The sequence below is a fragment of the Megascapheus bottae genome, chromosome 1, assembly GCF_031878675.1.
Source record: "Megascapheus bottae isolate mThoBot1 chromosome 1, mThoBot2.hap1, whole genome shotgun sequence".
In the NCBI taxonomy this organism is placed as follows: domain Eukaryota; kingdom Metazoa; phylum Chordata; class Mammalia; order Rodentia; family Geomyidae; genus Megascapheus; species Megascapheus bottae.
The window spans coordinates 71,412,390-71,431,040 of NC_143509.1; the positions used below are offsets into that span (position 1 = coordinate 71,412,390).

The 18,651-nt window shown below is 37.7% G+C and overlaps 1 pseudogene; it reads left to right on the forward strand.

The window, feature by feature from the left end:
* The first annotated feature begins 14,869 nt into the window (after positions 1 to 14,869).
* Positions 14,870 to 15,256, forward strand: LOC150069412 (histone H2A type 1-J-like; annotated as a pseudogene).
* The last annotated feature ends 3,395 nt before the right edge of the window (positions 15,257 to 18,651 follow it).

An 18,651-nucleotide genomic window follows, 5' to 3' on the forward strand; every position in this document is an offset into this window, starting at 1 on the left:
CCTTTTCTCTACACTTCCCTTACTTTCTCCTTCCCTCCCTCCCTCCCCTCCTTCCTCTTTTCCATCCTTCTTTACTTCCTTCCTTTCTTCCTTCCTTCCTTATCTCTTCCTTTACTTCTTTAATAGTACTGATGTTGATATCAGGGACTGCCCACAGTGTGCCCGTATTCTACTTGAATCACTTGCAGCATTTTTGATATTGGCTTGAGATCTTCCTACTTTGACTTTCTAAGTAGCTAGGATTAGAGGTGTGCACTACAGTGCAAAACATTTATTGAATTTCTTTAAAATTGCCATCTAGAAAGCACTGAATTGGCCTTCTCAATGTAACAGACTCTTCAGAAATGTATGAAAAAATAATCCAACATGCTAATAAGAATTTTTCTAAAGAGACTAATGCTAATCCACATAACTCTACTTGTTCTTTAAAAGAAACAAGAACACCAAGTGTTGCTACCAATGTCAAATTGCCTGAACTAGCTAAACCGTTGGTGGCAGTCTATCCTTTAAAATTTCTTTCTGGCAGTTTTTCCTGACAGCCAAACACACATTGCACCAATTATAGCTTAGTCAAGCAGTGTTCTAAACCAGGTTTTTCTGTTGGATGCAAGTGCTCCCAGTGGCCTTCTGAGACAACAAAGGACAACCACATCCAAGTGTGTCTGCAACCAGGATTGCTGAGTTAACCCCATTATGATGACATGTCTAAAAACCTACAAACAAACAAAAAAATAAACCAACATCTTTTATTTCAGACTGGGACTTCCAATAAAGAAGATCAGTAGGTGACCGGCTTACTCTCTTTTTGTCATCTCATGGAAAAGATATGAATGTACAAGGTTGGACCTCGTAGCACCATGATTGAAAAAGTTAACCTGCAGACCCTGACTTTGATTCTCTTACATTCTATAGGCTGTTTTCTTTTTCATTGATAAGAGGAAGACAAAATTTTGTAGCAAATATAATTGGAAGAGTGTTTCATGGTATTTCATAAACTCCCAAATGAAAACTAGTTTTTAATCTTTGTTGCTAAGATCTCTTAAATTGTAAGATAGCACTTCTATCCCCATCTTGAAGGGATGCTTTCCTTCCTTCCCTCTAAAGTGAAAGTGGAGTTCCCACTGGCCAAATATAGTTTAAATGTTCTATCTACTTCCCAGGTGTAAAAAGGATGTCTGCACTACTATGTCATTAGAGAACATGTGACAAATTACAGCCTCATCCTCATCAAGAAATGAGTTTTCCATTCAGTTATCGTTAAATGCTTTATGAGAAACAGACTTGCATACTCCACTTGACAATATCAAGCACTTCAGAGGAAACCCTCATAAATGAAAGACTTGAGTGCCTTACAATGTCATTTCAAATGTAATGATTTTTAACAAAAATCATTCACCGTAACAAGAATCAGAAGAATCATGAAACTGAGAAATAAAATGCTAACCAATATCTGCTGACACAGAGAAGGCAGAGATTTAAATGTAATTGAAACAAATGACAAGGAGCATAATAAAAAATATAGTGCTCCAAATTGGGACACAACTGCTTATGCCTGTACTTGTCCACTCAGACGACTAAGATATGGAATATTAAAGTTCAAAGCATGCTTAGGCAGAAATATCTGAAATATGCCATCTCAAAAATATGCAATGCACAGCTTGGCTAAGGTACAGCATAAGTAATATGTCAACAACACAAGGAAGTTGAACAAGAACAAAGTTTTTACAAACTCCTGTACTGGTTGTGGTGGGAAAATAGCAAGGCACAAAGAAGAAATAAATAATAAGAATTCAGCAAATTGGGTAAAATAAATTAAAAGTGTTAATTAAGTAATAGAATATGCAAGAAAAACTTAGACTGATGTGTAATTAAAAGATTAAAATAAATAACTTAAGAATAAAATCTAGGGGCTGGGAGTTTGGCCTAGTGGTAGAGTGCTTGCCTACCATGCACAAAGACCCGGTTCAATTCCTCGGTACCCCACATACATAGCAAAAAGCTGGAAGTGGTGCTGAGGCTCAAGTGGTAGAGTGCTAGCCTTGAGAAAGTCCAAGGACAGGGTTCATGCCCTGAGCTCAAGCCCAGGACTGGCAAAAAAAAAAAGAATAAAATCTAAAGTTCAATGAACAAAGAAGAGAACATTCATATGGATTTTTCCATATGAATGAAAACATTAAACAAAAAACTATAAAGATATGAGATAATAACAGGCACAACAATAAATACCACAATCAGGGCTTCAGGGCATATAGAGATAAAACAACTTGAAGCAGAAATAGAGCTAAAATTTATTAATGTGGATTTTCTAAAAAAGGCAAAGGGAAAGAGGCTGGAAGTATAAAGTTTTTTGGAATAATAATTTCAATTTTGATCACTCACAGATGACTTGAGGGAATGCAAATTGTACAAGCACTCTGAAACAATGTTCAATAGTCTTTAAAATTCTGAGCATCTCTGTGCCACATGGTCCAGAAAGTTGTGCTCTGGGCATTTGTTCTGGGATGAGGGAACAGATGACTTATTCCCTGATGTATATAAAGGTAACACGGTGGTATATCACTTCTAAAATAACAATAAAGATGAAAAAATAGATAAACTATTCTTGGCAAAGTTTAGGAACAAAAAAAAAAACAAGCAATTACATGCAGAAAGAGTTTAGAAGCTTTTTTGGTAGTAGCTGAAATCTTTACAAATTCCCCTATGTTCTCCAGACTGTAATTTATTAAGAAGGAATAATAAAGGCATAGTATGTGATGCAACTTGGTTATAAAAAAAAACAGTAGATTGCCTATATGCATTCAAATGTTTTGATGTAACTACAGACCATTGTGTTGAGTAGGTAAAACTATAGTCCTAAAACTACAGACCATTGTGTTGAGTAGGTAAAACTATAGTCCTAAAAGATTGCATAATGTGACTGCTTTCTCAGAATGACAAGCTTGCCTGAATAAAAATAGATTGGACCACAGAATCCATCTCTTTGTCAAGAGGCCATGCCCCTTCCAGAGTTTTATAGCCAGCTGATATCAGAAACAAAGTGACCACAAACTGTATATTAGTGGATTTTTTGAATAAAGTTCCAATAATTCATATGTGTATTCAGTCTCCCTCTAATAAATGATGAATATACTTTTCAGAATAAGCAAAAGGAAGGCAGAAAGTATAAGACCTTCCCTGTGCATTTATTCCCATTCTTCTCACTGGCCTTGCATTTCTGACAGTGGAAAGATTATCCAATCCTTGCACATGCCACGTATGTCCTTCATACTAGAGCCCCTTGGTGGCTTGTTAACATTCATAACTACAGCTGCAAAGTCCTTTATGCAAAGCAGAATCAATCAGCCAAATTCTGCACATTCCCTCATGTGAGGACTGTTTCCTTCAATAACTACAAGTTTCTCTGTGGTGAACATGAGTCACACCTGAAAATGAGTAGAGACTACTGTAGAAGGAGTCAGAAGCAGGTGATCTGTATTGTTCACTCTGTACACATAAGGCTCTTTTCAATTCTCACATATAAAATTTAAACAATGTTTCTTTTGTTTCTTATTTTTGCCCTCAATTTAATTCTTTTCATAATAATACACTAGTTAGCAGATGGAGATCCAGATAACCTCTGTCTTTTACTTATTATCAATAATCTGCTGGCTCTATAAGGATATACCCAATCTTGTATTTGAACGATAATTAAATTATATAATACAAAGCTATTTTTAAAATAAGACACCTCTTTCTTTTGTACTCTTATAGAGCATATTCAATGAATGATTTATAGGCACTTATATAATCAACTTAGTGACTGTTTATAGAATTGGCTGGTAAGGCATAATTCTTCTGGTCATATATTGTACATCATAGAGTTTAATTAAAAGTACATCTGCTTCACTATGTAGTAAATGATGCATGCAATTTCTTCCATGGTACATACATATTTCATGTTATAATTACGCATTTCATAATCTAAAGTACACATTTAATTAAACAGAAAAGTTACATAATTTCCAAACTTGGTAAACACAGATGGAAATAGTAAACACATTTTTAGAGAGGAATTAGGGAATATGAACACATGGGTTCTTCAAAACCATCAGTATCAGTATCAGTTACTCATACATAAAATCATATTTGTCAGTCTGAGAGAATTTGAATGTAATAGTTGTTGTTGTTGTTTTTTACTATGACCACAGCTTATTTCTTTTGATCCAAAATTTAGATTTTTGTGTTTTGTTTCTCTTTTTAGAAGCCAGAACCTTAACATGTAGTCAGGATTGGTTTAAAGGTAGGATTCTCTTGCCAATTGGAAGATAAAATTCAAATTTATGAACATTAATTTAAAATACTTAAGTTTTCAATATTTTTGAAATTTGATATTAGTACTTTCAGGTTTTTCTCTAACCAGCCTTCTATTTTGATTCTTACTAAATGTTTAGTTAATATTTTTAACCTTTACTCATATCTGAGCTTGGAATTAACCTTGGATTTGCTGTCTAAGGACTATAATTACATTCACTGTATAAGAGTATGTCTTTCAGAGTACGACCTTGGTAACGTGTTCTTAATAGAATATCCATATTTCTTTGTTTACAGTTATTTTCATAGGTCAAATTCTGATGAAATATTTTCTATAATCATTTTTTGAATTTTTTACTATTTTTAAGATTTCCTATTTGTTGACTTGCAGTTTACCAATGATTTATATATATATATATATACATTATACTTACACAGATATACTATGAATATATATTACAAGTAATATATACATATATATATATACATAACTTATTATGTATATTTTTCCAGGTTGATTTTAAAGAGCATTTGAAATTTTTGTTTTCCTCCATGCTCTATTTTTTTTTCCTTTTTTGTTTTTTATTGTAATTAGTAAAAGGGTTACATGATATTTGCCAGATAGAAGGTGCATTAATTCACATACATTGATACCCTTTCACATGTCTTGGTACCCATTTCCCTCGCCCCCCACACCCCCCTCCCGTCTTAGTTTTCCCCCCTTCCCTATCAAATTTCAAATATCCAAATACAAATAAATTCAATATATCAGATAACAAAGTGAGATACTATACCAATATGAGATAACCAAGGGACAGCAAAGGAGATGAGAGACAACATAGTACATTAAGGACAACAATCATTCATTATATGGCTTTTGTTTCACTATCCTGGAGGTCCTTTCAATTAGCTTCATACTATATGGCCTTATGTATCAAGATTTTGCTCTATTGCAGATCTCTGCTAGTAGAGCCCAAGGTTTCTACTGATTATGACGAATGAGGGAAACCATTGAGCCTAAGTTCCTTTGAGTCTGGCTTACTTCACTTAATGTGACTTTTTCTAAGTCTTTCCATTTCCTAACAAATGGGGCGATTCATTCTTTCTGACAGCAGCATAGAATTCCATTGTGTACAAATACCACAACTTGTTTATTCACTCATCAACTGAGGGACATCTGGGTTGGTTCCATATCTTTGCTATGGTGAATAGTGCTGCAATGAACATTGTTGTGCTAGTGGGTTTAGTATGTCCTTGTTTCTGGATGGTTGGGTAAATGCCAAGTAGTGGAATTGCTGGGTCAAAGGGGAGTTCTATGTTTAGCCTTCTGAGGCACTGCCACACTGCTTTCCATAGTGGTTGAACGAGTTTGCACTCCCACCAACAGTGTAGTAGTGATCCCTCCTGGCCACATCCCCTCCAGCATCTGTTGTCATTCGTTTTCCTGATCCTGGCCATTCTAACTGGAGTGAGGTGGAATCTTAGAGTTGTTTTGATTTGCATTTCTTTTATGACCAGAGATGTTGAGCATTTCTTCATGTGTCTATAGGCCATTTTTGTTTCTTCTTCAGAGAAGACTCTCTTTAAGTCTTTGGCCCATTTTTTAATGGGATGGTTGTTACTTTGGAGGTTAGTTTTGGAGTGATTCAATTTTTTGAGTTGTTGATATATTTTAGATATGAGGCCTTTGTCGGTTGTTTGGTTGGTGAAGATCTTCTCCCACTCTGTAGGCTTCCTGATTAGTTTACTAGCTATGTCCTTTGTCATACAAAAGCTCTGCAGTTTAATGCAGTCCCACTTATCCAGCCTTTCTCTGATTTGTTGTGATTCTTGATCCTTATTAAGAAAATTTCGACCTGTGCCAAGGAGGCCTAGTGTATCTCCTATTCCTTCCTGTAGAGTTTTCAGTGTGTCAGCTTTTACCTCCAGGTCTTTGATCCATTTGGAGTTAATTCTAATGCAAGGTGACAAAGAAGGATCCAGCTTTAGTTTTCTGCAGGTGCTTAACCAGTTCTGCCAGCACCACTTGTTGAAGAGGCTGTCTTTCTTCCATTCTATTTTTTGGCTCCCTTGTCAAAGATTAGGTGGCCATAGGTCTGTGGTTTAATATCTGGGTCCTCAGTTCTATTCCATTGGTCTTTAGGCCTGTTCCTGTGCCAGTACCAAGCTGTTTTGAGAATTATAGCTCTGTAATAGAGTCTAAAGTTTGGAATTGAAATTCCTCCAGCACTGTTCTTTCTGCTAAGAAGTGTTTTTGCTATACGGGGTCTTTTATTATTCCATATGAAATTTTGGATTGCCTCTTCTATTTCTTTAAAGAATGCCATTGGGATGTTGATGGGTATTGCATTGAATTTGTAGATAGCTCTTGGCAAGATTGTCATTTTCACAATGTTGATTCTTCCAATCCAGGAGCATGGGAGGTTTTTCCATTTCCTTCGTTCTGCTTTAATTTCCTTTTTAAGGGTTTTAAAGTTTTCGTCAAAAAGTTCCTTTACATTCTTAGTTAAGCTAATTCCTAGGTACTTTATTTTCTTTGAGGCTATTGTGAAAGGAGTTTCTTTCCTGATTATTGCCTCGTTCCTCTCACTGTTGGCGTAAAGGAAGGCAGTTGATTTTTGAGGGTTGATTTTATAGCCTGCTACTCTTCCAAAGCTTTGGATCAGCTCAAGGAGCTTGGGAGTAGAGTCTATAGGATTCTTTAAATACAGAATCATGTCATCTGCAAAGAGGGATAGTTTTATTTCCTCTTTCCCTACTTGGATCCCCTTTATGCTTGCTTCTTGCCTTATTGCACTGGCTAGGAATTCTAGTACTATGTTAAAGAGGAGTGGAGAGAGTGGGCATCCTTGTCTCGTTCCTGATTTTAGAGGGAATGGCTTTAGATTTTCACCATTAAGTGTAATACTAGCAGTAGGTTTCTCATACATAGCCTTTATTACATTGAGGAATGTTCCATGGATTCCTAGTTTCTCCAGAGCTTTTAACATAAAGGGGTGTTGGATCTTGTCAAATGCCTTTTCCGCGTCTATTGAGACAATCATGTGATTTTTGTCTTTGCTCCTGTTGATGTGTTGAATTATATTAATTGATTTGCGTATGTTGAACCAGCTTTGCCTCTCTGTGATGAATCCAGTTTGATCATAGTGTATAATTTTTTTGATGAGTTGTTGTAGACGGTTGGCCAGTATTTTGTTGAGAAGTTTTGCATTGATGTTCATCAAAGATATAGGTCTATAGTTCTCTTTCTTTGATGAATCTCTGTCTGGTTTGGGGATGAGGGTTATACTGGCTTCATAGAATGAGTTTGGTAAGGAACCTTCATTTTCAATTTCGTTGAAGAGCTTGAGGAGTATTGGTGTGAGCTGTGCTTTGAAGACCTTATAGAATTCAGCTGTGAATCCATCTGGCCCTGGGCTTTTCTTAGGTGGAAGTTCTCTAATTGCCATTTCTATTTCAGAGCTTGAAATAGGCCTGTTGAGTTGGCTTAGTTCTTCTTGGTTCAGTGTGGGTATGTTAATATTGGCTAGGAATTCATCAATTTCATCTAGATTCTCAAATTTGTTGGCATAAAGGTTTGAGAAGTATTCCCTTATGATATTCTGGATCTTGGTAATTTCTGTCGTGATATTACCATTTTCATCTGCGATTTTGTTTATTTCGATATGCTCTCTTCTTTTTTTGGTAAGATTTGCTAAGGGCCTGTCAATTTTGTTAATTCTTTCAAAGAACCAACTCCTTGTTTTGTTGATTCTTTCTATAGTTTTTTTGGATTCCAAATCATTTAATTCTGCTTTGATTTTAATTATTTGCTTTCTTCTACTGGGATTAGGGTTGGTTTGTTGCTCTTTTTCCAGGAGCTTAAGGTGGGACATTAACTTGTTGGTTTGCAATTTTTCCAACTTGTTGTTGTAGGCACTCACCCATTGGTGATTCAACAATGTGTTGTTCAGTCTCCATGAGTCACAGAGTTTTTGTTGGTGGAGATGTGTGTTCAGTTCCAGTTTGATGCCTTTGTGGTCTGAGAGTGTGCATGGAATAATTTCAGTGTTTCTGAATCTGTCCAGGTTTGTTTTATGGCCTCAGATGTGATCTATTTTGGAAAATGTTCCATGTGCTGCTGAGAAAAACTTATATTGTGTTGTTGCTGGGTGGAATATTCTGCAGATGTCTGTTAGATCTAGTTGGTCTACATAGTTGTTCAGTTCTAAGGTTTCTCTGTTGAGTTTTTGCCTTGTTGATCTGTCCAGAGGTGAGAGTGGTGTGTTAAAGTCCCCGACAATCACTGTATTTCGATCTATGTATGGTTTCAGTGTAAGTAAAGTTTGCTTGATGAAGTTTGGAGCTCTGGGATTGGGTGTGTAAATATTTAGGATCGTTATGTCTTCCTGGAGGAAAGATCCCTTTAGTAGTATGTAGTAACCTTCTTTGTCTTTTCTTACTAATTTTGGTTTGAAGTCTATTTTATCTGATATGAGGATGGCAACTCCAGCCTGTTTATGGGGGCCGTTAGCTTGATAGAGTTTATTCCAACCTCTCACTTTCAAAAGATGATTGTTTTTTGGGGTAAGATGTGTCTCTTGAAGACAGCAGAACGATGGCTCTTGCTTTTTGATCCAACTAGACAGCCTATGCCGTTTAATTGGAGAGTTAAGTCCATTGATATTGAGAGTTAGGATTGAGAGATATTTATTAGGTCCTACCATTTTTAAAAGCTTTTATTTGGGCCTGTGTCTTGACAGTTCTTGTAGTCCTTAGATGGTATGGTGTTTAGGTGCCATTTCTTTCCCTATATTGCATTTATTTTGGTTTTCTATGTATAGAACCTCTTTGAGAACTCTCTGTAGTGTTGGTTTTGTTGCGACATATTGTTGCAGCTTTTCCCTGGAATGGAATGTTTTTATTGTTCCCTCAGTTATGAATGAGAGCTTAGCTGGGTACAGTATTCTTAGTTGGTAGTTATTTGACTTAAGGGCATGACATATATGCTTCCAGTCACTTCTTGCTTGCATGGTCTCTGGTGAGAAGTCTGGGGTTATTCTGATTGGTTTTCCTTTATAGGTTACTGAACCCTTTTCCCTGGCTGCCTTTAGGATCCTTTTTTTGGTTTCTATTGATCCAGTTCAGATTACGATGTGGCGGTGGGATGTTCTTTTCTGGTCAGGTCTGTTTGGGGTTCTAAAAGCTTCTTGTATCTGGATGGGTCTGCCCTTCTGGATATTTGGGAAATTCTCTGAGATGATTCCCTGAAGTATATTTCCAATACCATTGACCTCTTTCTCAACTCCCTCCTCAATACCAGTTAGCCTTAAATTAAGTTTCCTAACTGTAGTTTGGACCTCCTGAAGCGCTCTCTCATTTTTCCTAGATTTGGATTGACTCATTTTCTGTTCTTTCTCTATAATAACTAAATTATCTTCAGCCCCGGAAATTCTCTCCTGTGCATTGTCTAACCTGCTATCAAAGCTATCTACTTTATTTTTCATCTCCCTTGCTTCTAATTGCTCATTTTTGATGCCTTGCATCTCTTCTTTTAGATCATGTATGGATTTCTTTAGCTCCTTGATTTCCATTTGAGTGGTTAGCTCAGTAGCTTTATTTCCTTTGAACATTTGCTGGAGTTCGGTCACCTTTTTATTTGTGGATTCTATGAATTCATCCATCTTTCTTTGAAAAACCTTTATTATGGCCTCCTTTATGGCTTCTTCTTTTTCACTTATCACCTTGTTTATGGCTTCCTCCCTTATCTCTTTCTTTATATTTTCACATTTTTCATTAATGATGTTTATCAATTGCATTTGTACAGCACTTGGAAGACTCTCCTCTAGGTTTGCCAGTGACTGTTCCATTGTCTGTTTACATTGGGTGGGGGATGTTGTTTCTTGATTTGACATTTTTCTTGAGTTTCTTGTTCTGCCCATTTGAAAATGGGAGCAAGATTAATACTAAACACGATTATAGTTTTTCAGATATAACCAACCTAGACCTCTGCAGCTGGCAGACTCTAGATGTTCACCAGTTTTGATTGGTGTTATCACTCTTTCTTTTTGTGCAGTTACCGACCAGTCTAATAATCCACTGATAAGCTATTTATACCCAAAACAATAAGCCTCTCAATCCAATCTCTATTGTCTTTAAGTCCCTCTGAGCCTAGAGAATAATTAAACACCTAGATATACAGTGTTGCTCAACAGCAATCAAGTGTAGATCCAAGCAGTATAAGGGTTGAAAGACAAGCAGAGGTCCAGAGATAGAAAAATAGAATGAGAGAGGTCAGGGGGTAAGTAGGTAGAGTATTTGAGTACAAAGTTTGGAAAGTATTAGAATAAAACTTATGTGTTCCTGCACGACTAGCTCTTAGCCCAACCAGTGGCCTCACAGTAGACCATGGGATGGATCTGCGAGCTTCCATCTGAGCGCAGTTGGTGGACCTTTTCCTGTGCTGCATCCAGGGGCGGCCCAAAGCCAAAGGTCTGGGGATTGAGAGTTTCAGGGGCTCTCAGCAGGACCAGCAGGAGACCCCTCTGTTCCCAGGGGCGGGGCCCAGCTGGGGACGTGGGCTCCAAGGGTGGAGCTGTGCCTTTTTGGTTCTCAGAAGGGGAGCTTGGCTGCTGGTTGGCCCTTCAGATCCCTGCTGTGTTTCCACTGCTTTGTCAGAGTTTGTGACTGTGGGGGGCCCCTCAGTGGTGTCTTGCTCATGATTCCCAGCTGGAGGATGCCCCGCTGAAGAATTGAGGGGGGGCAGATGCTGGCTAGTATTTACCCGCACCCCCTACCCACTGTTGTAAGGCAGGGTCCCAACGCCCTCCACTCTCCAGATCCAGTGGCCTGGGAGAGGAGCCTGGTGGGCGGGTGGGAGCTGGGACAGCTCCGCCTCCCCTGGTGGGGTGCTGAGTCTTAGGGGCCGCCTGCTCTTCAGTCTCCAGTCGGAGGGCTGGGGGTTGAGCCCGTTGGGCGGGTGGGAGTTGGGACAGCCCCGCCTCCCTTGGTGGGATGCTGGGTCTTATGGGTAGCCCGCCTGTCAATCTCCAGTCAATGGCCTGAGGGAGGGGGCTGTTGAGGGAAGGGACAGGATTCTAAATTCCTTGCCTCCCTGCTCCCGTCAGTCTTTCTCAGGAGGGATGTTGGGGTCTGAGTTAAGTTCTATTGCTTGGCACCCGCTCTGCTTTCCCGATGTGTTTGGGGACGCGCTGTATTACTCACGCCTGTGTGTCCATCTGCGAGTGCTCCACGGTGGTGGGGAGTCTTTCACTCCCCTCAGGTCTCTGCCGCCACCTGTGTTCTGCGTTTGGGTTCCACTGCTTGCTTTTCTGGTTCCGTGTCTGGGTTCCGCTGCTTCCGCCGTTCGCTGGCCCTGTTCTGTGCTGGTTTCTGCAGCCGTTGGACTCCCAGCCTGGCGCCCTCCACTGCCACCGCTTTTCGTGGATTAGAGCAGGAGCCCGCAGCCTCTTTCCCAGCATGGAGCCGGCACCCGCTCAAGCCGCTTTTCACGGCTTGGTCCGGCGCCAGCTGCCGCTTTTCACTGCTTTCCGCGGCTTTCACTGCTTGGATCTGGCGAGGAGAGGTGTGGGAAGGGGACCTCGCGTTCCGAATTCTTTGAGAAAGTTGGATGTGAGCTTTATCTGGATTTCTTTTCCGGTTTGAGTCCTCCGTTTCTTTTTGAGTTTGTTGTTGTGGATTTCTTAAGGTAGTTTGCTCGTGGGACTCCCTGGTTCTCTCTTTTTGTCAGAGAGAGCTAGGCTGCGTCCCTATTGTCTCAGTGCCATCTTCCTTCCTCCTCCATGCTCTGTATTAGGAGAGTAGCATGTCTTAGCTTTAGCTTCCTGGGAAAAATAACTTCAATCACTGGTACAAAAATATTACATTAAGGGACCGGGAGTTTGGCCTAGTGGTTAAAGTGCTTGCCTAGCATGCATGAAGACCCGGGTTCGATTCCTCAGTACCACATACATAGAAAAAAGTCGGAAGTGGTGCTGAGGCTCAAGTGGTAGAGCTCTAGCCTTAAGAAAGTCCAAGGACAGTGCTCAGGCCCTGAGCTCAAGCCCAGGACTGGCAAAAAACAAAAAATTAAAAAAAAATATTACATTAAAAAGGCACATCTATTTTAATTAAAATGTCCACCAATAATGAAAATATTGTGAAGATGCAAAAAAGATAAAAAGGAAGGCAAGAGAAAGAAGAATATTAAGAAGAGTATGAATTCTGATTGTGATCAATATGATTATAAGTTAAAATTCACAGAAAAATAGCATTTTTAAACATTATAATTAAAGTATATATTTCAATATGTATGTATAAAATAACATTCATTTTGAATATAAATAATGAATAAAGATAGGAAGAAAGAAGTATGCAGTGATGAAATGCAGTGCAGATCCTAAAATATTCATATAATTGAGGGAAAGTGTGGGATTGGGAAGTTTAAGGGACAATGATAGGAATTGATATTGACTGAGATGAATTGTATTAATACACCTCTTTTGTTGAATGGCAATTCCTTTGTATAACTACCTAAGACTACACGTATATGCATACATGAGATTTTACATAGATACATACGTTAATAAATAATGCCAATATAAAATCACTATAAAGTCTTCTTTTTATTGTGTTTTATTTTTGGTGTGATATATAAATGGGTTACAGTTACACGTCGCAAGTAGTGGGTATATTACTTCTTGAACATTTGTACCCCTTCCCATGTTTATCTCTCACTTTTCCTTCTTTCATCTTGTTTTTGCCTTCCTTTTACTATTTCAAGTAAACAAATATACTTATATACAAATACCAGTAACCAAAACCAGATAAAATAACAATATGGGATAAACCAAGAGGGAAAAAAAGAGAAAAGAAATAACTTCAGATAGTACATTAAGAACAACAATCATAAGGGTAAAATTCTTATTTTCATATCCTGGAGTTCATTTCAGGATAGCCTCATCCTATATGGCCATATGTACATAGCTTTTGAGCCATTGTGATCCTCTACTTGGAGAATCCTCGACATATACTAATTATTACAAATGAAGGAAACCATGAAGTCTATCTTTCTTTGGGTCTGGCCTACTTCACTCAAAACAATTTGCCTTTTCCTTACAAACATAGATGAGATGAATGGATCAAGAAAATGTGTTATTCATATACAACTGAATTCTACACTCCAATCAGGAAGAATAACTGGTCAAGTATTCCATGGAAAAATAGCACAAGAAGGACATACTGAATACCATATTCATCCCAAATATAATTATAGAAAAAAGAATATTACTAAGCACAGAGATAATAAATTTTAATTATAAAGAAAGTCATAAAGATCACAGGAATGTTAAACATTTATTTAAAAAAAACAAATGTAACATACCATAAACAGCTCAGATATTGGAGTGCCTGCCAAAAAATTCTGAGGCCTAGAGTTCCATCTATAGCACTGCCAAAGCAAAATTAAAGAAAAAGACAAAGAAATCCAATTAAAATTTGAAGTAATTTTAATTGAATGTGAGTAAAATGCACATAAAATTTTGAACATATGTTACAACTTTATTGAAGGGAAAATGCATGGAATTAACTGCCTTGCTAAGAGCTATGGAAGACCTCTAATCAATCACCCTAATTTCTTATATTAAGAGTAGAGAACACAGAAATAAGTATGAGCGAATGAAATAGAAAAGACCTAAAGAACTACATTAAATCTATGAGAGCAAAACATTATTCACTGTGAAGAACAATAAAATTTGCAATGGTCTGACGATACCACAGCAAACAATTTAAGGAAGAAGTCCAGGGGTCCAAAATAAGAAAAGATTAAAGCTATATAGGATGTATAAATAAAGTGTTATGAAGAATAACATGAACAATGTGTTTGGCAATTAATAACTGATAAATAAAAAAATTAAAATAGAAAAAATATTAAAGTATTCTAAAATTTTATAGAGAAATGTGAATCAACATATTTTTAAGAAATGAATGTTTTAACATAAAATTCTGAGACCCTATGGTTTATCTAGATAATTTTATTAATGTTATTGAGAAGGAAGAACTGCATGGTTATTCTACGAAGACAGAATTAGTAGAAACCCATTTTTGCTACAGTCATATAGCTCACCACAAGAAAAAATGTTTCTGAATATGTGATTCAAAAGAATAATCCTCCTACAATGTGAATGGAAAGTATGACTAGAATAATCATTGAAAAAGCAGGGAGGGGCCAGTTCTTGCCTAGTATGCCCCAAGTCTGGATTTCAATTCCTTGGTACCACTTACACAGAAAAAGCCAGAAGCAGTGCTGTAACACAAATGGTAGAGCGCTAGCCTGGAGAAAGGTCAAGGTTAGTGCACAGACCATGTGTTCAAGCCCCAGTGGAGGAAAAAATAGAAACAAAATCAAATAAAAATAAAAGGCGGTAGGTAATTTCATCAAAATTAAATAGACCTATCTCATGACCTCACCATTTCATTCTGGCCATTTTTAAGAAGGACAGTAAATCAAGGAAGACACTGGAAGATAACAGATGCTAGCAAAGATGTGGACAAAAAGTAGCCCTAACTGCTGCTTTTTTGTGGTGGACTCTTCATTATCTACATGTTTGTACGTGGCAAGAAGGGAGGCAAGGCTCACGACAAGGCCAAGGCCCGCTCTTCCAGAGCCAGTCTGTAGTTTCCTATGGGCCGTGTCCACCACCTGCTCCTCAGGAATAACTACCCTGAGTGCACTGGAGCAGGCACCCCAGTGTACCTGGTGGCGGTGCTTGAGTATCTGACAGCTGAGATCCAGGAACTGGCTGGCATTGTAGCCTGCAACAACAAGAAGACTACAATCATCCCCTGCCATCTGCAGCTGGCCATCCACATCAAGGAGGAGCTTAACAAGCTGCTTGGCAAGGTCACCATCGCCCAGGGTGGTGTCCTGCCCAACATCCAGGAAGTGCTTCTGCCCAAGAAGACCAAGAGCCATCACAACACAAAATAAGTGCAGTGTAGGGAATAATAAAAAACAAAGGCTCTTTTCAGAGCCACTTTAAATGGTGAAAGACTGGAACCATTTACCTTAAAATCAGGAACCAGACAGGGATGCCACTCTCTCTATTTCTGTTCTATATAGTGTTGGAACTCTTAATCCAGAGCAATAAGGCAAAAGAAGGACATCAAAGGGATCCACATAGGGAAAGAAGAAATTAAAATATCCCTATTTGCAGATGACATGATCCTCTACTTGAGTGACTCAATAAGCTCCATGCCCAAACTCCTACAATTAGAAAACCACTTTAGCAAAGAGGCAGGATACAAAATTAACCTTCAAAAGTCAGGAGCCTTCTTGTACACCAAAAATACACAAACAGAAGGCCAAACCAAGAAAATGATCCCATTCCCAATAGCCACAAAAGAATAAAATACTTAGGAATTAACTTAACAAAAGATCTATAGGAATTATTTAATGAAAACTATAAAAGCCTAACAAAAAAAATTAAAGAGGATGCCAGGAAATGGAAAGACATCCCATGCTCATGGGTAGGGAGACCCAATAGAAAACTGATATACAAACTGATATATAAACTGCCAAAACTGATATACAAATTCAATGCAATCCCCATCAAAATCCCAAAGACATTCTTTACTGAAATAGAAGAAACAATCCAAAGGCTCATATGGAAAAAGAAATGACCTAGAATAGCCAAAACAATTCTAGGCAAAAAGAGCAATGCAGGTGGTATTACAATACCAGACTCCAAACTCTACTATAGAGCCATAATAACAAAAACAGCATCATATTGGCACAAAATAGACCAGAAGATCAATGGAACAGAATAGAAGATCCAGAAATAGAACCACATACCTATAGTCAACTTGAATTTGACAAAGGAGCCAAAGATATACAGTGGAACAAACACAGGCTATTCAATTACTGGTGCTGGCAAAACTGGGCAGCCACATGTAGAAAATTAAAAATTGACCCTAGCCTTTCACCATGCACAAGCATTAACTCAAAGTGGATCAAAGACCTCAATGTCAGACTGGAAACCTTAATACTGCCTCATAATAGAGTGGGAGAGACACTGGAACTCATAGGCACAGGCAAAAGATTCCTGAACAGAATCCCATGGTCACAACAGATTGGAGAGAGACTCGATAAATGGGACTACCTAAAAATAAAAAGTTTCTGCACAGATAAAAACATAGCCACAAAAGTAGAGAGACAGCCAACCAACTGGGAAAAGATATTTACCAACAATACATCAGACAAATGCTTAATATCCAGTATCAACTGGGAACTCATGAAACTAAGCCCTCCCCCGCCCAGCAAACCCAACCAACCATTCACGAAATGGGCAAGGGAACTAAAGAGAGACTTATCAGGAGAAGAGGTTAAAATGGCAGAAAAGCATATGAGAAAATGTTCTTCATCCACGGTTATAAAGGAAATGCAAATAAAAACAACCCTATGATACCACCTTACCCCAACAAGAATGGCCAAGATTTTGAACTCAGACAATGACAGATGCTGGTGGTGAGGAGAAAAAGGAACCGTCCCCCACTGCTGGTGGGATTGTAAATTAGTTCAGCCACTCTGGAAAGCAGTGTGGAGGTTTCTTAAAGAACTGATAATTAAGCTTCCCTATGATCCCGCCATACCACTCCTGTGCATCTATCCTGGACACCATAACCCAAGATATGATAAGGACACCTGCTGAGCTATGTTTATCTCTGCACTATTCACTATAGCCAGGCGATGGAAACAATCCAGATGCCCTACTGCAGATGAATGGATACTAAAAATGTGGTATGTATATACAATGGAATTCTACATAGCCAACAGACAAGATAAAATATAATGGCAATTGCAGGGAAGTGGATGAATCTAGAGCGGATCATGTTGAGTGAGACAAGTCAAGACCAAAGGAACAAAAGGAGCATTGTACCCTTAACGTGTGGCTATTAGATCCAAACAGTACAAGAGCGAGGACTCAATGTTTATGTAATCAATGCTATAGACATATTATGGGAAATATAAACAAACTACATAGACAGACAAACTTATGACTCTATAGACATAATGTTTTATTACATAGATTAATATGTATCTATGACATAGAAACCCTTAGCCTAATTTTGATTATGTTCTTAAAACTAAGTGCTAGTGATTGTATATAGAGATTCTCTTCTTGATTACTTGTTTGTTAAACACATCATTTGAAATATGATGTAAAAATCAATGCTAGTAAATTCTTTTTAAAAAATGTAAAAAATACTGCAATAAAAACAAGCCCTAATAAACTCTTGGTAGTGAGGTAAATTGATTCAACAACTCTGGAAAGTAACACAGAATAATTAAACATAAAAGCATTATGTGATCTACCAACTGCACTCCCAGGAATGTATTATAAAGACGATAAACCAGGATACACTGAAGATACCAGAACAATCATGTTTACGCAGCATTATCTACCATAGCCAAAGAATAGAATCATCTCAATATTCATTAGTGGAAAAATGCATCAAGCAAATGTGGTAAAGATACACAGTAGGATCTTACTAAACCAATAGAAAGAATAATTTTGTACTATTCATTAAGAAGTGGGTAGACCTGAAAACAAATATCTTAAGTGAGGTCAAACCTAGAGAGACAAAGGATTCATATTTCCCCATATATGTGGAAGCTAGATTTACCTTATTAACCTGTAAGTAAATATGCTTAATGGTAGGCAAGTACATATAAATGTATGGAATGAAATATGTTAGATTCAAGGAAGAACTTTGGAAGAATGTAATTCCTTTGAAAGGCAAAGTCAAATTTCAGCAAAATAAAACACCTGGAAGTGGGTCCTTGAAAGCAGTTGGGTCAAGCAGAAAAAGGTGGATGAATGAAGAGGAGAAAAGGGGGAGGATGCAGGCCAAAAAAAAAAATGCCTATCCTATGACTTTGAGAAGAGTGAAGGAAAGATTTGAGTAGGGGAGGAATGCAGGAGAATATTGCGAGCTGTTACATTGTTCAGCATATATTGTATTTATAAACCGCTTTGTTAATTAGCAGCACAATTACTTAAAGAAATAATAAAAAATTCAAAAGGAAGAAAGATACCTGCATATCCCTGTTTATTATCCATCTTGATCAATATTAAAAAGTTGGCCATACTTCCATATGGAAATAGTAACCATTATTAAAATTTAAAAAGAAAATATAACCTGCAGAATTGAGAGAAGTAAAAATATCCATAAAAGTCTCATGAAATAATATTTTCATAGCCAAAAGCTGTCACAATTTAAATTTCTGTCTGATGAATAAATTTTAATCTATCACTGCAAAGAAATATTATATAAAAATAAAATGAAATTACTGTTGCCAACAGAGAAAACTACAGAAAAACC